Raw genomic sequence first — 23,880 nt, forward strand, 5'->3', positions numbered from 1 at the left:
TCAGAGAAGAGAGATAGAGTAAAAGGGGGCCAAAAGCGACCTTTGTGGTTGGCATGACAACTGGAAATGCAGTGGCATAATCTGCCAATGGACTAAATGTTATTTCTTGTTTCCTTACACAGATATAATCCAATAATTGCTTTTTGAAATGATTTTCTCCCAATCAGTAGTACTGTAACATGTCACGTGTGTATGTGTCAATTTCAAATGGTCCGTCTGTCTAGTGATCTTTATTTTCGGAGCTGCTGGGCTATACAGAGGTTTTCCTTTCTGGACAATACAAGCATTACAATACAAGCATTGTTTTTTGTAGCAGTGCAGTACCAATGACAACATACAGAGGTTGTCGCAGGAATCTGAACAGACTTCTTGTGTGTTGCCAATGGTACTGCACCTCTACCAAAAATGATGCCATACAGAGGTTATCATACAAAATCTGAGATTTCTTATGTGCACCTCTGTATGCTCTCAGTGGTACTAGCACTGCTCCTAAAAGTAATACTTGGAATGCAATGGGGGTCATTACGACCCAGGCGCTAATTGCGCCAACTTTACCACCATGGTGTAAACTATGTTTACACCATGGTGGATGGCAGATTTACCGCCCCATTCCAAGGTGAGTGGGGCGGTAAATCCCCATTTCCCATTTTCCCTTCCCCATTCCCATTTTTGCCCCATAGGGCATAATGGGAGTGAGGAAGGCGCTAATTACGCCACCGTAAATTACGGTGGCGTAATTAGCATCATGGCAGGTTAGCGCCATGGATTTTAACGGCTGCTAACAGCAGCCGTTAAAATCAGAATAGGCGTTAAGGGTTAACGACGGCGTTAACCCTTAACGCCTGGGTCGTAATGAGGCCCAATGTAATGCTCAAATCTCAAGGTTTTCATATCTGCCTTAGGTTTTCATTGTTGCGACGACATTTGTGCTCTGAGTGTGTTGTGTACGTTGTTCAAATATTTCTATCTCTGTTGGAGGGATAGAAATGAAATAGAAAATAGCGGCATGGGGTCATAAATGTGCATTCCCCCTTCTCCCGTTCGAACCTGGTTTATACGCATTTCAAAGCACATGCCGTTTCTGAATTTGGGATGCACTTTTAAATGGTTATGTATCAATTTCAAAGCTGGGGCCCTGTATTGATCTTAAAATAAAATGAAGATTACCCAGCCTTACAGCTCAGGGAGTCTTGATTCTATTAATGACACAGAGGTGAGCATTATGCTCATCTTTCTTTAATACCACTCTCGAACCGCCTTTTGAAACTTAAACTTTTTCAACCTTTTTTTATTTCCAGAAAAAGCACTCAAAAAAAAAACTACCATTTCCCAAAAGTCTCCACTTCATGGTAGTTTTCCTCCACCAATGAGGTCCTATCCTTCCTGAAAAGCCACTTCCTGTCCAGGTCCCCTTCCTCTTTCTTTTGGGTGTCCTGAAACTAACACCAGCATCAGTCAAAGTGAACCAACTGAACCAAACTTGTTCAAAACCACATCATTCTTCTGCTGCAATCCTCTGTCGGGTCCTTGGAAACCTCACTGCTGAAGGAAACAGTCTTCATCAGTGTTGTGAGCATACTCGAGCTGTGCGCTCATCCATTCTTCTGTTCCTCACCTGTCACAAGAACATAACAATAATTAGGGTAGGGAATATGCACTGACCAAGTATCACGAACAACACAACTGTCAACACAGTGCTGTATATTCAGGGAGGGATAATGCTCGCCTCTGTGTCTTTAATAGAATAAAGACTCCCTGAGCTGTAAGCCTAGGTAATTTTCATACTATGTTAAGAGCGGAGGTGAGCATTATGCTTGCACAATGCTCCTCACCATCTTTGCAATATTGGATAGTGGCTTAAAATAAAATTCCTCAAACGTAGAATCACTAGTCCAATCAGCCGACTTGAGAATATCCTGTAACAATACCCCTGCTGTAAATTCCTCAGTAGCCATCGCACCACTTACAGAATCTGCCATAAACACATAGCATCAATATCTCTCTGACATCTCTAAGAAGTCCCACTACCAGCTGCACCTCCTCAGTGGTACTCTTCCTTTTGACACTTTCCTCCAGAAGCTCATTGTCTCCAGAGCTCTGATTCTCTCTAGGCTGAACTTTTGCAACAGCCTCTTTCTAAATCTGCCTGCCTCTACTCTTCGCCCTTTGCCACTAATCCAGAACAGGACTGCAAGACGTATCCTTGGCCTCAAGCCCAGGAATTGTATCTCTCCAGCTCTGAAATCTCTCCACTGGCTCCCATTGGCTGCAAGGATCAAGTTCAAGACCCTCTGCATCGTCCACACGGCTTTCTGGGGCCAGAGACCATACTAAATCCAACTCTCTCTTCCTAAGCATCTTCCTTCTTGAGCCCTATGCTCATCCACCTCAAACTCTCTGAAGGGCAGACACTCCTCCAGATAGAGAGTGGGGGTAGATCTCTGTCCTCGGGTGGGGCCTCCCTCTGGAATAACCTCCCTGCCACTCTCAAACTTGAGGAGGACCACCTAAGGTTATGGAAGCAACTCAAGACCTTCCTTTTTGCTTCTGCTTTCTCTCTCACTCTCTCTCTCTCTTCCCTGCTGATGCACCTGTCTGCTCCACTAACTGGTTACCTGGCCACCCACTGAACCGCACTGGCACCAGGCTCCTGCATGACCAGTCGCCCCTTGCACTGCTTCAGGGCCTACCACCCACTTAGGGACTGTATCTGCAACCCTACAGTCCCCTGCCTCTCTGCACTTACTTGAGCCACCACCCTGGCAGCACTTACCACAACTTGCCACTGCACTCCCGCCACAGCGCCCCTGCCACTTCTCTTCTTCCCTCCCCCTCGCACTTGCATGATCATTTGTTTTATCCTCTCTCTGTCTACCCTTCCTTGTCTTGTTGCGCCAGAAACACTTGTGTACAGGGGCGGTATAAATGACTTATCATATCATACCTGCCTAAGACATCACCTCTTGCACCCATTGCGCAATGGCAGCAGATGCCACCACATGAAAAGGCCTCATGCATGCAATCAACAACTGTGAAACACCTCTTGGTCCTTTTTGTGCTGTACTTATTCCATAATGCTTAATACACTTAGCAATTCACAGCTTTGAGTTGCCCTGGAAAGTATAGATACAAAATGACAGCCACTGTAAACACCACCCCCTCTGGGGAGATCAACTTTCTGTCCACCTCCAGGGCTTTAACATCTGACACTCTCCTACAAGAAACCAGGCATAGCAACATAGCCAACCTTCCTGACAATTGATAGTCTAGAAGCCCTTTGTTCTCCTGCCACTGATCTAGCAACTGAAGCAGCATGTTGACATCCCGCAAGTTCGAATACTTTGGCACTGGGGGTTTGGTGATATTTACACCCTTAATAAGCCTGACCACTGCCGGGTGTTCCCCTATCGGAGAACCATCTACCATATCATGTCCTGCTGACCGTTATATCCCTGTGGTCCTGAATGCCTTGCCCTCCTGTGGGAGGGACGCCAGGACGTTCAGTACCTGAATGACAGGGGCAAACCTGGGATGTACACCACACTGTCTACACCATGCCTGCCAAACATCATGCAGAACTATAGATCCTGATTGTAAATGGGATCCAAGCTACCTTGATGAATTCTGCAGCACCCTCTTAAATTTCTGGTATTTTCCATCTATGCCGGGAATTCTATACGTCAGTAGGCTGAGGCTGCCTGCTTCCACTAATGGATGCACCACTCACACTTGGTCTGTCAGCAGATCAGTCCTGAGTGAAATCATCCTCTAAAAATCCAAAGAACGTTCCATCAGAACTGGAAACCATGCCTGCAACCTCTAGTCCGGGACAATCTCTACTACTTTCACCTGCTCCCTATGAAGCTTCACCAGAGTCCTCCCTATTATCGCAAACAGTGGAAATTCATACTTAAGCGCCCCCGTCCATTCCTGTAACAACGCGTCTGTCCCTATGGCTCCTGAGTTTGACCTCCAACTAAAGTACTTCCCTGTCTGCATGAACAGATCTATGTACCAGAGGCCCCACACACTCAGTAAATGTGTGAACACAGATCTGCTCAGCATCCAATCACTGGAGACCGGATAAAATCAGGAATGTGTGTCTGCTACACTGTTCAACTTCCCTGGAAGGTACTCTGCTGTGATAGAGATCCTTCTCTCAGGGCAGTAATGCCAGAAGTCCTTTGCCAATTCTATAAGCATCCTAAACCGAGTACCCCTAGCTGGTTTATGTATCTCACTGGCAATATATTGTCCATCCTGTGCAGTATGCAACATTGCACCTTGTCTGTTGCGAACGCCCTCACTGCAAAGAATCCTGCTAATAGTTCCAGGCAGTTGATGTGCAAATCGAACTCTCCCTGGGACCACCTTCCTCCTATATGAAGCTGACCAAACCTGCCCCCCCATCCAGAACTGCTTGTGTCCATAACCAAATCCAGAACGTCTTCAAACACCGAGCAGCTGTCCATTTCTCCATATTCAGCAACCACCATGGAAGTTCGGTCTCACTCTCTTCTTATAATAATATCAACTAATGATACCAAACCCCCCATTCAACTGACTTTATTTTTAATCTTTGAAGGGCCAGGTAATGAAGTAGACTGTGAAAAAATGCCTGAATCGAAGATGTGAGACGTCCCACTACTCTGGCTAGACTCTGATGTGAGATAACCTTCTTCCTGATCACTACTCTCAATTCCTTTTTTATTGCTCTCATCTTCTGAGCTGGCAGTTCTAATGTCGCTTTCTTTGTATCTATAATGTACCCCAGGAAATCCGGAATCCTTGCTGGGAAAAAAAACGATTTCTCTTTATTGACTAAGAAGCCAAAAGAGGCCAGTAGCTCGCAGTACCAATCTACATGTTCTATCATCTGCCCAACATCCTGATCCATAATTAGGATGTTGTCCAGATATTTTATCATCATTATGCCTCTCTGTCTCACTGCGGCTTCCACTGGCCTCCTGACCTTCATGAATGCCCACGGTGCTGATGACAGACCGAATGGGAGGCTCCTGAACTGCCAAGACTGCATACTGTTTTTTCGTCTGCTACATGGCTTTCTAAGGTTTGGAGTTTGTTCTTCTTGGGAACAGTTGGTGGCTTGGGATTTAATACTCTACAACTCGAGCAGCAAATGTACAAAACAGTTTCAACCAATAAAAAAACACAAAGAACTACAATTTTCTCAAAAGTTATAGTCTGGAGTTGAAACTTGACTGCTCCAGAAACAATCCCATATGATACTGTTGACCAATCAGCAGGAAGACCCCCACATAAACCGCACATCCTCCTACAACCTTCCTCTTTCATTGCTACTCAAGCAGCAGATAAGTATCATTCTTAAATTGATTATTTTGTGTTTGTAGCATTAGCGCTAGGCACAGTTCAGTCAGGGCTGTATATTTGGCAAACGCAGCACATCACCGCAGGTGAGAGAAGTCCACTGGTCACTTCAAGTTCGGGAGATCTGCAAATTGCGGTACCGTAATTACCTCCTAGGTCCCTTTGCGGGTCCCATCCTTAACAGCTGGTAAAACCAGCCATTAAGGTAGGGTCCCACAAAGGGACCTCGTAGTAAGGCGGTAAGGGTATACCGGCACTGGTACCCTTACCGGTACCGGTAAACCCTTACCGCCGTCCATGTAATGAGGCCCAATGCCTTTCCTGGCCTAAGTTGTGCCCAATCAAGGGTTTGAAAGTATATGACTCGAAATCTTCCCCATCAGACCTGTGGAGGTAGAGTGTTTATAGCGCTTTGCAAACCCTTCAAGTCGGTGTCAGTGGCACTTTAGCATGGTGGGTCAGGTGGGTCATGCAACAAGCAGGTATAGATGTGGAGCATTTTAAAGCGCATTCCGCAAGGGGGACTTTGGCTGCCAAGGCTTTTGCCAGCGGAGCTCACCTGCAAGACTTCATGAATGCTGCGGTTTGGTAAAGGGGAGTCCATGTTTAATACTTTTTTTATTTTAAACCGATTGATCAAGTAGCCTCGTTGGTGGAAAGTAAGCTTTAAATAAGCATAACATGAGCCTCCAGGTCCTGACATAGAATTCAGATTTTCCATACTATCGTTCAGGATAGTCACAATTCTATTAAAGACATGGGGGCAGAGTATTATCCCGATTGCGCCATTGCTAGATGGCTAGAGAAGACAGGCACAAGCGAGGTGAAGGCGGCGTGTCATGATGGCATGCGCAAGCAACAAGCCTATAGGTTTGCTAGCGCGAAGAGAGGTGTGATTGCCTGAGTTAATGAGTTCTTGTATCTGTTGTTCATCTCCCCAAATGGTGAGGCTAAGCCAGAGGGTTCCTGAGACCCAGAGGAAGACATTGGCAGGTGCATAGGAGCACGGACAGGCAGAGTGGAGCCATGTTGTGCACTGTTGCTTCTGGTTATTTCCTGTTTTGCCACCATTGACCATTCAAGTATTACAGAGGTCTGCGGAAAGGTCGTAGGAGGATGTGAGGTTAATGTGGGGGTCCTCCTGCTGATTGGTGGACAGTGTCATGTGGGACTGTTTCTGGAGCTGTCAAGTTTCAACTACAAACACTTTTGAGGAAATGACATTTCTTTGTGATTTTTATTGGTTCAAGCTGTTTTGTACATTTGCTGCTCGAGTTGTAAAGAATAGAGCATAATACTTTGCCTTTTGTCTTTAATAAAATGATGACTTTCCTGAACGATAGTATGGAAAATCTGAATTGAAGACTAGTATCACCTGAGCTGACTTGTAGTACGGCCCTGCGTTGTGCGTCTGCAAGTGGTTACGTGTGCATTATGTGATGAGCGGTAAAAGTTATTTTTAAAGCGCATAGACCAGCACATGGAAATGGATATTCTTGACCATTAGCTAAAAGTGCATTATATTTAGGGTAATATGCTTTTAACAAAACGATAAGAGCCACCAGCATCAATAGGTACCTCTATAATATGAGTCTTATTAAATGTTTAAGTTATTGAGCCATTAAACCCATGCAGTGATGCGCGTTTCTGGTAACTGCAGCGGTCTGGTTTACAGAAAAAGGCACATGAAACAGGAAGGGATTAACATAATATAATTATGTACCTTAAGTGGCAGACTCCATATGCCACAAGCAATGCACAGCAGTTAAGAGTTAAAAGCCGAGGCAGTGCAAGCTTATGCCATCATCAGAGGGCCTCGTGGGCTTCTCCCACCTTTCCCCGCGCCCCAATGACGTCATTCTCAGCCTGAACCGGCCCACACCGAATCACGTGTGGCATCGCACCCGAGTTTGGCCTTTTTGTATTTGAAAGAATCTTTTTTGCATTGGTGAGCATTTGGAAATTGTTTCCATTTGGAATACAGTAGGTTGTTTTTACAAATTACGACCCACTAGAAAATAACCGCCTCTGCCCTGAAGTTCCGCGAAGTTTCAAGGAGAAAAGCGCACCTTTTCTTCTGCACCCTTGGAATCCTTCTCGGCCAATCAGGAAGGCTAAATCCGGCATTAAAAAAAACGGCATTACCTCCTGTTGTGTTCTTTCCTCCAGATATGTCATTACGGAAGGGAAAAGGAGGTACGTGACCAGTGTCCCCACTTTGGGAGAAACCCCACATCTCTGCCTGTTGCAAATAAGCCAGTGTCCATTTTTGTAAACAAAGCACAGATAACACATGGCGTGATATTTTGCAGTGTGCTGCTGGGGCTTTGGGTCCGCTACCTTGCTGTTGTTGACAAGCACATTCTGATTTGATCAATGAATCATGTAATTCGTTTAGTGTTCTCTGTAGTACATACAGCTTGTGGGTTCATTAAAGCATATCATGCAATGTTTTGCCCTTTCTGTGGGGATATATTGGTCACATGCAATAACCAAAGTTCAAATGCAGCTTAAGAAATGTGAGTACCTCGATGGTTCAAAAGATAGCTCAGTGTTTTAAGCGCTCATTGCGCAGATCTTGTTCATATGTTAGACCACAGTCTCAAATTCCAGCAAAACCGACTCGGCCTTTCCTCTCTCTGAAGTTGATAAGCTGGTGTATGTAGTTACATCCTGGTGATAGTGAAACCTAGACAATGAACCTACCCCAGAGAGAGAGCTAATCATTGAAACTAGGAATGCTTTAATATGGTGCAGATCTGGAACCCGGTTCCTCCAAACAAGTGCTGTAAAACGTGGGCAGCCATCCCAATGAAGAGCATTAAGTGTCAGTTAGGAGAGGTGATCAGGGAGCCACATTCGAGACTGTAAAACCAAAGTATTGACGGTTATGGCCTGGCTTTTCCACCAGACGATACAGTGATCCTGGACAAGTCATGTTATCTGACTGTACAGTATTGTCCTGTCTTGGTGTATCTTCTCATATTCTGGTGGAATTAACAAGCTAACTTCCAGCTATTAGAGTGGAAGAGGTCCTAGACAGACCAGAGAAGACCAAATGTTTCAGGCGTCTGGCAAGCTTATTTTCAGGTCCGCCTATTTAACATGAAATGTTTGCTTTTTGTGCACTTTCAAATCTTCTTTGCATCATGCATAGCGTTGTGCTAGTCTGTGTGCTGGGAGAAATTAAAGCTTAGAAAAAAAGGACATATTGTAGGCTCACATCAATTAGTATTCTGGTATAACTCCCTTGATGAAGGCGATAACAAAGCTAGAATAATTCTCCTTTGACATCTTTTTTATTAAGTTTTTACTTCTTTAAAATATTGTCATAATGGGTTATGAAGAGATTGTGTTTTTTCTAACTCACAGTATTATTTTAGTTCATGAAAGCCAAACATTCACAATATTTACACCTCCCTGTATGACAAGAACTGAGAAACAATGTGGCCGAATGCACAAATTGCGGCTTAGGATGAAATCCCAGCTTGACTTCTATGCCAACTTGTGATCCTGGGTAAATCATATAGTCTCATAGTGCCTAACCTATCAAAATACACAGTCCCTAAATATTGCAAAATAGTCTGCCCCTAATAGTGATTTAATTCTAAGGGGGCCATCTATACAAAATATTAACTGCATGCAAGGGATCACCAATTTATGCGCTGTTGTGTACCCTGCCTGAAATTGTAAACATTCACAAAGCACAGTAAAGTGAAGGAAAAAAACAGGCAAATCGTACTAACTCTTCACTTCTATTCTCTGTTTTGTTAAAAATGTAAATTTCGCCTACAAATTGCACCTTGTGGTTGGCATGTACAAGCTCATTCTCAGGGATATTAAATACAACTCAAAATTGCACGCAGGGGACAGATTCGGTCATCATTTAAAAGGTAGTAGAGCAGGTCATGCACATTTCTACTTTTGCAGGATAGAGTGCAAAACTAAAGAGTAAAATAAAACTAAATTGCCTTTACCCTATACTTTTATTTTCATTTTTGCAAAAAAGAATAAACACCACCAGGAAGTTACACATCACATTGCAGGCAGTGTTTACTAATGGATTCCAACGAAATCCACCGTCTCCTTAGCAGGTCCCTGATTTCCTCCTCTGTCTTGCGTGAGCACTTTTGACTTATGAATTCATGCGATTTTCATGCAGGCCTAAAATGAATGAATTATTCTGGAATCAGCATAACATCCTCAGCAGATGTCAGGCTGATTCCATAGGAATCCATTCATTCACAGAGTCTGTGAATGATGGGGAGAAGTACCCCGAACCTTCTGAATTTTGAAAGAAACTTTGGCACTGCTGTAATCTTTGACAAAATACTTTTCTGACATTGTACCTTTTAGGTTTTGACACAGAAAAAACCTTAGTGTGTTAAATACATTGGGTTTGGACCTGATAATTGTGTGCAGCCGCTTTGTGAACCCGCTCAGCTATATGAAACACTGTAAAGCCTACGATTAATTCACCCAGCTTGATAAGGGACATGAGAACACGCTAAGCACAGTGAGCAGGGACTCCACGTCTGGTTGCCCCCAGGTAACCTAGGGTGACCAACCCCAATTTCCTTCAAAGAATTCAACAAAGGTAGCAGACGCCCCTCTCTCGGAAGAACAAGGCATGATAACCTGTTCAGTGGTTGTTAACCACATTGAGAGTTCACAGCCATCAGCTTTTTGCTCAATGTAGCCTCTCTAAACGTGTGCTGCAAACTCTCTTCTCAGAACAGGTTATCGTGCCATGTTCTTTCTGGAGAGGAGCGCCTGCTACCTTTTTTGAAATATTTGTAAGGAACTTGGGGTTGGTCACCCTGAGTTACCTGGGGGCAACCAGATGTGGACTCCCTGCTCACTGTGCTCAGAGAGGCTCAGCTTCACCTCACTGATGAGGCCCAACAAGGCTGAAACATGTGTATGAGGTTGCTGTTGGTACTCTTGTTCAGAGAGGAATTTCCATAGCATTTTGGTGCTGGACTGCCCATGTGGGCGGGACAAAGGCTGATATGCAAATGGATATTTCCCATCTGTGAAAGGTACAGTGATCAAAAAGTGTGTGCTGCAAACTCTCATCTCAGAACAGGTTATCATGCCATGTTCTTTCTGGAGAGGAGCGCCTGCTACCTTTTTTGAAATAAAGGCAGACCTGGTTAAGACATTTTTATTACACCTTTAGCATGTTTACAACTCCAATTAATTTGCTAACTCTCAGAAGACTGCTTGGAAAAAACACTGGGAGGCACTTTGAGTACAATGTTTGATGGTAATGCTTGAATAAAGTGAGCTCAAAGAGTTCCCATGACGCAGCGTTTTAGGCGAGAAGGGGAAGGAATTCGTCCAGATCGGCCATAAGGATTAGCATGGCCATGGGAAGTCAATGGGTTGGCAAATAACCAAACCATACCTACAAGCTGTCTGTCCCTCCTCAAATGCCATAACTTACGATTTGCGCTCTATTGCAATACTTTCGGCTTTGAGGTGGTGCAAGCAGCACCTAATAGCTCAGACTAAAAAGACGGAGGGACACTGGCCATGACCCATATGTAGACTAAGTAACCATATCTCTCCTCTGTGTAAGTTGCAAAATGCCACCGTACATATTGCACAAATTTAGTCCATTGATCCACAGTCCCTTTTTGTACCTTCCTTTTATTCCTGCCAGAAATTATCTTGCTCACAGTAAATGGGTACATCAATATCATCTTCTATTGGTTCTACGTTATTTCGCCGATGGTAATCTCATCGTGGGACATTTCATCGCCGAATTTTCATCACCAAAAACCCTGTTTTTTTAAATTTTATTTGTGGGGGGGTTTATTTGTGGGGGGGTTCCCCCCAGACCTCTCCCCTACTTTAATAATAATACCCCAACGCCTACAAAACACCCCCCAAAAATATTTTTTAAAAACCTGGGTTTTTGGTGATGCAAAATTCGGCGATGAAATGTCCCACAATGAGATTCCCGTTGGCGAAATGCGTGTATACCCTTCTATTGCCACTTCAATCATTTCTGTGGGAATGCAGCGTATGCTGATTTCTACTGTGATGGGAAAGTGCTCGACAATTTAAGTCTTACACTTCCTCACTGCCCCTCGTCATGTGTCCTGCTCCTCCTTTCTAGATCCTGCCACTACTCCTCCTCTTCCTTATGTAAATCTTCCCTGACCCTCTTCCATTCCATTCCTTCACTTTCTGATTTGTGTGAAGCATTTTCTTGTCTGAGTGGGTCTTGCGGCGTTATAGCGGGAATCTTGCTAAAATTAATTCCTGCTAGATTCTCCCAGTAAGCCCAAAACATCCTGGCACAAACAGGGTCTCATGCTCACCCCTGACTCTCCCACAGCGCATGTGATCCTTTCCCCCCTCCCTTTCTCTAGTCTAATAAGAAACCCCAATTTTAAGCACTTTTCTTTTTCAGCTTCCCTCGTGTTTACTGCGGGAATCGCTCATATCGAGCAGAAAGAACATGACACCTTTTCATTTCTGCTGCAATTCACCATGTGAGATGTTTTTAAATCTCTGGGGAAGAGGGGGCACAACCTATTCTGTCAAATATTTTAAAAAACTACATGGATGGTTATAATATATGTCATTACTGGACGGTTTTACACCAAACCAACAAAAAGGCACATCTACATCGATTTTTGCACAAGTTGTTTCGTATTTGGAGCAGATTCATCTAACAGTTTTCACTCTATGAGTGTTCAATGAAAGCACTTTTTCTCAATGTGAAAAGGAATTGGAGCAGGAAGAGGTTTTGTTTTCTTAATAACTTTTGAACCGTTAAATGAACTTGCCCCAAAATTTCCAATTCAAGCCAAGAATTCTTTTTTTGCAAATTTTCATCCAAATCCATCCAGGGAGTTAAAAGTTACTAGCAATAGAATTTTGTGAAAAGTCATTACAACCGCGTTCACCCGAACTTTAGGGCAGCAGCCTATAACATATTTTGTCACCATAACATAATAATAATTTACTCTTGAAATGAAACTCCTGCACTCCATCCAGGTGGAGTTAAAATAGCAATTTATTTTTTTAACCATACATATCACAACTCAATAGAGAGATAATTCTGGGGTGTTGGAATTACATGCCCCTGGGTCTCCAAAACCAACACATATATTTTGCCCTGCTCCCACAGGATTTGTGATGTCATTCATGTGCTCTAGTTTCCAGTGATGTCATCGGTAATGTATTTCAATATTTCAAAACTTTATTTCGAAAATTTCAATTTCATAAAAGTACAAGATAAACATACAAAAGTGTGAGATACAAAATATCTGCTAAAATAATATTTTATGAACCATTTGATTTTCTCAAGAATAAAGTATTTTCAATAAAACCATGCATAGAATAGGCAACGTTTTTACAGGGAACAGAAAACACCAGCATCTTGACCTCAGCTAATGTATAAACATTGTACAGTTGAATAGGCATATTCCGAATGGGACCAAAAAAAATGAATTAGATCTTCCACCACTATGCCATTACAGCTACAACAAGGGATTATGGTCTGCATCTTATTGATGCACCAATTTGCAAGTTGTGAAAAACGAGAGGGTGTTTCACTGCCTAGACCCTGGGGATCCCTTACTCAGGTGGCCAGGGCACGGCCATCGCCTTTGGATCCAGACCCTGGGGGTGAACAAGTGTGGCAGGATCACCTGGGTGAGGTGTCCACAGGCTGTGGGGGAGTACCGCCTGATTGCGAGACACGGTCTCCCCCTTTCCAAATACCCCTGTCCCATCCTATTTTATAGGATATTCCAACTTCCCCCGTTTTCCACACAAACACTGAGCCGAGGTGGTCTGAGGCCAAAAGGAGTACCAACCATGCAATACATTGGACATGTCCCACTAATAGAATCACCCTCTAGCCTGGCTGAAAATTGACTTTTGGTGTAAAGTAAACCTCGTGAAGGTTATATCACTTAGATGAAATACAGTGAATATATTTTCATCTACAAAAGACACTTGAACATTTCTGCACTTGGAACTTTCGCATGTCAAAGCCACTCAAAGCAATGCATTTGGTGTTATTTAGGAACTTCATGTTCACCTGTTGAAATAACAAACACTATTTGTGATTGCATTTGACATATGTATGTTTTTCAAATTATGTGACAAGTTGCAAAGGCATGTTGCAATGCCTAGGTTGAGTTTTGTTAAGAAGATTAGCATGAATTAAATGTCTGATGTTCTTTAGCCTTACCCTACATATCATTTGTAAAATATGTATATATGCACTACATTCTGTGACTTTCAAGTTGTGTACCTTCCACAGATGTTACAAAGTGCATAGATTTTAAAACATGAAAAAATTGGTCAGTCATGAGTAATAAACTGAGCACCATTCTCTTTTGAGTCTTTCACTGTATTTTCGGTAAACAGTAAGGCACTGCTTGCCAACTAATGATATGCTGGCAGACAGCCCTATACGAAATAATAACTGCAATAGAATAAAGTGCAGTAAATTAAAAACCACTTAGGACCCAGTTTCTTGTTTATAACCACTAATAGGATCAGGCAGGGTCACACACATGATCTTAATTACAAACACCTGGTCCTGTTAGCTCACCCCACATGGTTAAAATGTGGAACACTGAGACACACTCTGAGCAAGGCGATGCACGAGAAGGAGCAGATCTTCCAGGGATGAACCAGGCAGAGCAGAGTGACAGGCCGAGGGATGAAACCGAGGCATGGAGAAACCCTGGACCCCCCTGGTGAGAGATTGTTCCCTCCGAAGGGCCTTGAAGATTACGCAAGGAAGCCCAGCTGGAGAGAAGAGACAAACCTCTTTTGTGTTTCAAGGATACCAGCCATACTCCTGGGTGAATGGCAGATATGAGGAGGTGCAGCAGCAATTGTGGTATCAGCCTTGACTTCAGGATCAAAGCAGTGAAAGACAAAAATAAATTAACATAGCCGGTGAATTGATGAAAGCAATGAAAGTCTGGTCTCTGTTAAATGAAACTTGACGGCAACAGTATTCGACACATGAAGGTTGCGTGTGTGCTGATTAAACATGAGAGAAAGTAAAGCATTGTAAAGAACTGTAAATTAACGATGCAAAGCAACAGAGTGGTTCGGCGAAAGAAGATTGCCCAATCAAAATGCCTGATGCCGTAAAAGCAGCGGGAAAGAGAAAGAAACTGAGATGCAAGGTTTGAACTGTTAGGTTCGATCCCGGCAGAGGGAAACCTGGATCTGAAAGATATTTGAAAGATATCTTGGACTTTGAAATAAGTACTGTGATCGAAACTACATTTACCAAGAGGCCTTGGTGTAGGAGAGGAAAAGTGACTGTTGAGGAAAGAAGGTTGAAGTGGTCATGCCGAGGTAAGAGCAAACGCCTTGCAGTTTTGAAAGTCTTCGACAGCGGAATGAAAATGAAAGGAGGCTTGAGCCCAACTGAGGGAAGCCTATGAAGGTGTGATTGAAGCTTGAGGAAGGGAAACCACGCAAATTGTGATTGAAAGGTTTGAGCAAGGAAGAGGGAAACCTGTACTGAATTGTGGTAACCAGAAAGAAACAAACTTTTGTTGAACTGTATTGACCTTTTGTGGAAGGCCAAGTGGGCTCTAGTCTACGGAACACACTGCATTCTGTGTGTCGCAAGGTCAAAGTAAGCCACCTTACCCCGTGCTACAAAACGTGGGGAAGGGTATTTGCTCAGCCATACTGACATTTCTTTTGAACACTGATTTTTCCTTTTTGCATCACACATTCCCTTTACACATTTATTGTATTAGAAAGAGGGCAGGCATTAGGTTTATCAGTATAGGCTATTTTATTTTGACTAAGGACTGACTAGGACTGAATAGTCTTTTTGTTTGATGGTTGAGAATACTCCCATCTTAGTTATAGGGCAAGATAGGAGTTGTCCAACCCCTTTTAAACCATCAATAAATGTTTTGAAACTTGCATCTCTTGTGTCAGTGTCTTCTTGGGATACCTTGCCACCCTCACACAGTACAGAGGCTAGTGGCAGACAATTTACTCTAAAATTAAATGAGATGCCCCTCTTACATGGCTATAAAACCAGCTGGTATAATTATTCAGACTCAGCTGTTGACTATATTCCAGGAAATATCAAACAGTGGACTTTTCAAGGTTGCAGCTTCACTGAATTAGATCTTGGTTCTGTAAAAATACAGCTTTACATTTTAGGACAGCAACTGTCACTTCCTCAAAGGGCCGAATAGGTATGTCGGAAAATCCCATTGAGAACAAAACCTGCTTTATAAATTGCAGCCATTGGCTTCAGCCGCCCACCTCTGATGCCAGTAGATCCTTTATGATACAATGTGGAAGATGATAATCAAATTCCCTGGTTCACCACAATCATGCCTTTAGTGTTAGAGGTTTCAGACTTAACATATCCGAGATATAGCGCCAACTGGCTTCCAAGTGCAGCAAGTATGTAGGAGCACTGGTTGACAATCCAAATATACAATGCATGAAATTATTTTCTTTTTGTTAAAAAGGACGATTGTCCCCACACTTTGGCCCGATAGCTAGCAGTTGGCACAGCTTTAGCATTATAAATGAGATGAATAATCTCCAAAGAGCAACTACCCATGTTCTTACTAAATCAAGAATTAGCACCATTCACCTGCACACATTTTGGGGCCCTATTGGACACCTGATGGCCCCAGTCCATGTTGTTCTTATTAATAATTCCCAAATAGGAGAATTCTCTGACCCATTCTAGACTCCCAGTAGCTGTACAAATAATTGCCCTAGTGATGACACATATTGCCTTTGATTTAGCCGTATTTAAACTCAGATCACGGGCGGCTTTAAATTCAACAAAACCAGAAACTAAAAGTTGCAATGCTTTCAGTGTACGAACAATTATTACAGCATTGTCCACATAACCCTATGTCTGCCTGCGCATCTTGGTGTATCTGGGATTATGGCACCATCTAAAGAATGAATGTAAAGGTTGAATAGTAGAGATTCCAGGAAACAACCGTGTATGACACCTCATGTTGATATTGAAAAGCCCGCAACCACTCCCCATTGCGAGAAATCCACACCTTCAAGTCATATTTTCATGTAGGGATACTAAGATGGACAGTAAGGGTTTAGGAAAACCTATGCTCACAGGAAATTCCCATAGCTTCCCCCGATTACCTTTATTGCAGGCTGAGCTAAGTGGGTGGCAGAACAGGACATAAAATGGTGTTATAGTATTTTTGGGCAAGGTAGTATCTTTCTAGAATCTCAGATGCATAATAAATATGGCCTAGGGTAGAGTCCTAGGCCATATTTACTATGCCTCTGAGATTCTAGAAAGATACTACTTTGCCCAAAAATACTATAACACCATTTTATGTCCTGTTCTGCCACCCAGGACCTCAGGCCTGTCACGCCTGAGCACAACCGCTCACAAGAGGGTATTAAACATTACCTAACTAACACAACCACTAAGGAAACTTTGCACCTCATGTTAGGATCTTCCACCTCCTAACCTTACGCCTCTCACACTCAAGCACACACCTCCTCTCAACCCAAGAGTGAAATAAAACTACTCTAACAATCTGTATCCTGTCTAAACACATTTCATACTCAGAAGACAAGCTTTATTAACCACCTCTCAAAAAAGAACACATACAAGTTTGAAATAGCAGTAAAGAGACTCACGCAACAAAGAACACATGAAACAAAACTGCAACACAAGGAAGCATTGCGTCATATAAACAGATAAACACACGAATAACAGGTTAGCTATTCCTCTTATCCACATGTAAAACTGTAAATCATTTTGAACATTAAACGTGTTCTTTTGTCACCTGAACCCGTACTCACAGACGATAGACATAACGTGTTTTATTTCCAAAAACTGCCTTTATATACTTGAAAATCTCCACACCATTCCACCGACACAAGATAACTAATCGGGACACATAACTAAACCATGTCTCAAATTCCATATTCCACTCTAATATTCAATTATTTGTATTTGTATTTATTTATTTGTAATGCGCACCTAACCCAAGGGTAGCCAGGCCAGCCAATTATGGAAAGTTCACTACGCTTCCATATCACCTTAACTGCTGGACGGATCCACTCACTGTGCTACCTTATTTCCAGACTTCCCCACCTCATAACCCTACGTTTTAACATCTGGATAGGTACACTACTGTGCTACCTTAAATCCAGACCTCAATTCCGCTTCATAAAGAATGTTCTCAATAGGCCTAACTACTATCTCAGGGTTCTCATTTTCAACAATTGGTCAAACCATTCACAATGAATCAATAACATTTATCCTGTGTACACTTCAAATCTATTGTCAGAGCATGTATATACACCGATGGCATGCATACAACTTAAACTGTAAAATGTTCTGTGACATTTCTGGGAATGCATCAATATATTACACAACAGTGGTGATCAGACACCGGGCCCGATGCATGGAATATCTGCCCAGTTCAAAATGAATTTGCACTGCTGATAAGTGACCGTGCAATGTGTAAGTTTTCAGTGCAGAGTCCGGGCAAAGTCAGTTCATAGTTATTTTTGCAGTACAAAATGACTTTGCCCGAACTTTGCATCGGAAAAATACACTTTGTACGGTTCTGTGAATCAAGGGTTGTGTCGGCAGTGCAAAGTCACTTTTCAGCAGTGCAAAGTAATTTTGAACCGGGCAAATATTCCATGAATTGGGCCCATTGTCTCTGCCCATTGAAACGCAATGTAGCATCCTGTAACACTTGAAATCATTCCAGAAATATGCACAAATGAAATCCTGCCTATGTAAATAAGGCTTAATTTCATAAACTCGTACAATATCTCAATACATGCCCCCTCCATAAGCATGCACCAGTCTCCATTCACACTGCAACACATTGTAGAGGCGGTCCCAGATATGGCTTGTACTCCAGCCCCCCATTTTGAGGTACCCGGAACATACTCGCCAAGATATGTGACGTATGAGGAACAAATAAACCAACAGAGAGCAGCACTAGGACTCTGCCCAGTGCCCATTAGAAGAGCAATACCTGTTGAAGTGCCCATAACCAGACAACCATGGGCAGCACGGTACCCACTGAGACAACCGTACCAGCAGTTAACACAAAATGAAGACTACTTGCAAACTGCCCCTGAAGAGACCCAAAGAGCCTTAATGCAAGGCGAGTGGTGATGACCCAAGGGCCCGGACAGACTCACAGATGAAGAAAACGACAACCAAGCTATGGAATATTTTGCCAGTTCAAAGTGAATTTGCACTGCTAATAAGTGACCATGCAATGTGTATGTTTTCAGTGCAGAGTCCGAGCAAAGACAGATCATAGTCATTTTTGCAGTACAAAATGATTTTGCCCAAACTTTGCATCGGAAAAATACACTTTGCACGGTTCTGTGAATCAAGGGTTGTGTCGGCAGTGCAAAGTCACTTTTCAGCAGTGCAAAGTCATTTTGAACCGGGCAAATATTCCATGAATTGGGCCCAGTGTCTCTGCCCATTGAAACGCAATGTAGTATCCTCTAACACTTGAAATCATCCCAGAAATATGCACGAATGACATCCTACCTATGTAAATAAGTCTTAATTTTATAAACTCGTACAATATCTCAATACATGCCCCCTCCATAAGAATGCACCAGTCTCCATTCACACTGCAAAACATTGTAGAGGAGGTCCCAGATACAGCCTGCACTCCAGCCCCCCATTTTGAGGTACCCGGAACATACTCGGCAAGATATGTGATGTATGAGGAACAAATAAACCAACAGAGAGAAGCACTAGGACTCTGCCCAGTGCTCATCAGAAGAGCAATACCTGTTGAAGTGCCTATAACCAGACAACCATGGGCAGCACGGTACCCACTGAGACAACCGTATCAGCAGTTAACACGAAATGAAGACTACTTGCAAACTATCCCTGAAGAGACCCCAAGAGCCTTAATGGAAGACGAGTGGTGATAACCCAAGGGACCGGACAGTCTCACAGATGAACGAAAAGACAACCAAAATATGACACTTAAAGACGAAAAGTTATGAATAGAGATGTAATTGACATAGAAGAAGAGGCGATGTCGAAATATAAGGAAACATAGCTGTAAAACGAAATGGAAGTGTTCAACCAGCTAACGCCTGTAAATAGGCTTGGAACGCAAGAAGCCAAGAAAACAGTATAGCTTGCTCTGCTTCATAGAAGAATAGAGCGGCAAGCGCCAACTATATATCTACCTCAAAAGCACATTACACAAGTGTGACTCCATTTTACAAAAGCAGAATGAAGCCCAGGCTGCAAGGGGCCAACCAGGCCGAGATTCATATTCCAGCTAAAGCCAGAAGGAAAGAGCGGAATCGAAACAAACTGAGCACAAAGCAGCTCATGCCTGGGAATTCGAGGTCAACCTAAGGAAGGGAGGAGAGCGGCAATTTCGAAGAATCGAAACTTCAGAGCATAGCAGCCTGCCCCGTGAAGGTCGAGATGAGGAGGCCCCAGGCAGGTGGCAAGGCTAAAGGAAGTATCAAATACACGAAAAGAAGGAAAATGAAGCAGATACACGGTGAACTGACACGTGACCAGCCAGGCGCGAAGAGGTACTAACGTCTGATGTCACCCAGAACCCGAGGATGCCATAACATTTCCTGCTAAGAAGCTACAGTTTCAAGGCCATCCTCAGCCAACTAATTGACACATAGCCCTAAGGTACTGATTGATGGAAGGGAGGCAGGGTGAATCTTGGGGCACACCACATCTGGGTATCCATTCTGCATGCTGCTAATTAAAATGGAGATTTATGTCTAGGGGTGTAACTTACCCAATCACAATGGACCAAATAATATAGGCTTCTATAGCTAGTAGAACCAATGAGACGTCATACTTGAAGTGACGTCTATCAGGAATGATGTAGAGGTATGGGCGTAGACGCCCACCCGATAAGAGTTATCCAATCCTCACTCTCTGTTACCATACACAGATATAGCACCTATACTTAAGTTACCTTTTCTGACCAATATAATTGCATGACAAACTTTGAGTTTTACACGTCAAATGATGATGAATTTTGCCTATAAGAATTGCTGTTTGAATGAAGAATTTGGGAGTTAAAGCGAGACGGGCGATCGCATCACTGTTGATTTCCATTGTTTCCCAGTTTTTTGTACTTGTCATTAAACGGACTTCCCTTTGCCAAACTACTGAGTTGTCCTTATTGATTGGTGTTGGAGTATGAGAATCCTGCACCCCATCCTCCTCAAGGTGCAGCTATCTCATCTTAAAAGTACTTGAGGGCGAGCTCTGATCCCATGGGCCCGTCAGAGGTCGCTCCGCCCTCATGTACACCATCATCATATCCAGATCCCCATCCACAATCTCCTGCTTAATCTTTTGCAACCGGCAGTTCTATTATCACACTAACACTGCGTACATAATACATAAAAAGGGCATTTATTTTGCTTGGCCCACTATTGCAGCAAATAAACATCACATTACTAATTCAATTTAAAATGCACCATGTTAACTTTTTGTTCACTGTTTCAGCAATTGAACATCACATTGCCATTTAAAAAAAAAATGGCATCATTATCAGCAATCATTTAAACATTTGGACATCCTTCACACTTCACACTTCACTCGCGACATGCATTGAATACAGGATGTCATTTCACCAAAATGCCAGGGGTAGCGGAAGTGACATCACATGACCCTTGACCTATGATGACATCACAGGAAGTAATGTCATTTAACCCCATCCCGAAGTGACATTGCGGGAAGTGATGCAACACAACCTTTCACCCCTTGACAAAACAGGAAGTGGCATCACTTAGCATTGTTTCTAAGTACAATACGAAAAATATGGTTACAATATCACGCTAAAGTGATATATATTTCATACAAGAATGGATCGCCATATGTATCATTAATATCAGCGCGTATATGGCCATATTGCCAAATGACTGTGAATGCAAGCAGACGTTGAAGGCCAAATGATAATGATGTGGTATTATATAGCATTTACGCTTAAGCGCTTCTTATATAACAAATATACATACAATATCACCCAACCTGTGTTAGTACTCATTTATCAACCTCAGCAGGATGAAAAGCTGAGATGACCTTGCTGGGAGCCGAACCTGCAACCTGCAGGTACAGTGAAGCAGCAAGCGCTCAACCCAGTGAGCTATCTTACCCACTCATAGCTATCAGAAAACCAGCTAATGCAGAAACAAAGAGCCACATACTGCTGGTCACATCCCAGGAGCCTCAATTTAAAACCGGGTTAGGGTTAGCAACAGAGACCACAGGGGTAGCAAGGGAGACCTTAGCGGTCGCAGGTGCGACCCCTGGCATCCCCTTAATGACGTCCCTGAGTAAATATAATATGAACTGCTCATCACTAATCCTCTAATTTATATACTCTATTAGTGTTAGCAATACGCTGGTTGCCACATCACATAGATTAAAACATGCAATGGAATTCATATTCCTAAAGGTGTAGTGCCATCCCTGTTCACTATTGCTGCATCTTAATAATTGCATATCTACATATAACATGCCATATCGCAGCTCCCAACATGACATTTAACGCCATTATACCACATGCTAATTTGCACGCATTCTATGATACACACAAAGCTGTCATGCAAAGACCCAATTCACCCAACATCATAAAGGCATAGTAATTAGCCAGGATAAACAAACACATATTCTCTGCAGCACCGCGCAATAAAACAGTAGCTGCTCTTGAAACAAACCCTTCCTGCGCTGCCTTGTAGCTTCCCCGTGGTGGCACTCTCAGTCTAAATGTGTACCCATGCTCGCCCCCATTTTCTGAAACACCCCCTTTCCTTGTTTTCCATATTCATTTTAAACACCTTATTTCCGGAAATCAAGGCGTCAGTAAAAGAAATAACACCACCCTTATGCTTGGCAATGTCTGATCTTCAAAGAGACAACCAGACATCTCTTTATACAGCCCTAAAGTCTGCACAACATAGGTCACTGTTTGACAAAAGCATCGTGTGACTAAAATGTGCAAGCAGGCAATACATTGGCAACACACAGTTTACATGTTAACAAATTAGAAGCATCACAGACAAGTCAGCATTGGTAAGTTTTAAAAAACAGGTTTATGCGGGGAAGGTATTCACAGTGGAGTGTACACCGGATGAGGGGCTTCAGAATGCAACCGGACTCTTCCCAGTGAGCTGTGACTTCACAGACAAGGGGGGCATTTGCATTTAACACTTGTGGCTGCGCCAGGACAGTAATTTAAAAAAAAAACACTTGAAAGAAACAGACCAGCAGAATGACCTGTGGCCTGTGAAGCCATGCTATGAAAGGTGCAAGCCTGCTCATGAAAAAAAAAAACAACTCTGTTGTTAGCATTTCACAGAGACAGACCTGTGTTTTACACTTCAAAAAGGCACCCTCTTCCGCATTTTCAGGGACGAGGATGCGTACCACTTAGCAGTTTAAGTGCCACTACCAGGGTAGATTCTCAGTGCCGCCGTATTAAAAGAAAAATGATTGCCCCAAACTTACTGTGCTGTCGCTTATCTCTCAGCGCCATTTTGGGGTGCTAAAAAAAAGTACCTTCCATCACACAAAGAACTGCTGCTAATCATGCCACTTTTAACTTTAATCCAATTGCTCTGCCATCGCTGCCGTCACCTCTTCTCATCACTTCATTTATTGTTCACTTAACTGTTCTTCATATAGTGCGGTACCATGACTACAACCCGAGTAGTCTTAAACAAAAGTCAGACAAGTTGTAAACTGACGTGCAGGATCTGTACATGTCATCATAGCAGCTGCGTCTCAGGAGCCTTTCCTCTAAGCTCAATCAGTCTCTCGGCCTCCAAGAAGCAACAATGGCCTCCTCGGTGTATCGCCAATGGCAGCACTGGAACGCAGGGCCAACGGTCAGGCACACGCCCACCATGGGTACACGGACCTTCTCCACCTACCACAAAAGGCCCTTATTAATCTCCGGACACCACCTCAAACTGGTGCTGCCCGAACGGCATTCACTACAACAGTCAGGACCAGGATGCCATGCTGAGTGAGTTCTGCAGCACATTTCCATAGTCCAAAAATACACTCTTCCAAACAATCACTCTAGCTCAGTATGGACACATTTTGCCAAATAGCAGGGTCCAAATGCTGCAAACATTTCAGGCAGCATGAACCACCAGCGGCCAAGCGCTTTCATGTCTCTTACAATCTTCAGAGAGGCATGAAAGCGCTTGGGGGAGACGAGCAACTGAACTGCAGCAGATGGGATTTAACCCTGTTATTACTTGATCATTGATGGGATTTAACCCTGTTACTACTTGCATCAGGTATACAAAGTTGGGAACTAGAGTGCGTGCCTCACCCCCTCATTTTTCTACGCATTGGTTCGAGAGTCCCGGGCTCTAGAGGCAGCAGCACCGGGGTCACCAAGCCCTACCTAGGAGAGCTACATTGATGGTTTTCCTCCCTCCCCCTATTATGGGAAAACATTGTGCTATTGGGGGGGAATTGGTTCCTGGTTACCAGAAGTGACTACAGCT

This window comes from Ambystoma mexicanum, chromosome 5q, assembly GCF_040938575.1.
Source record: "Ambystoma mexicanum isolate Mex_15411 chromosome 5q, UKY_AmexF1_1, whole genome shotgun sequence".
Lineage (NCBI taxonomy): Eukaryota > Metazoa > Chordata > Amphibia > Caudata > Ambystomatidae > Ambystoma > Ambystoma mexicanum.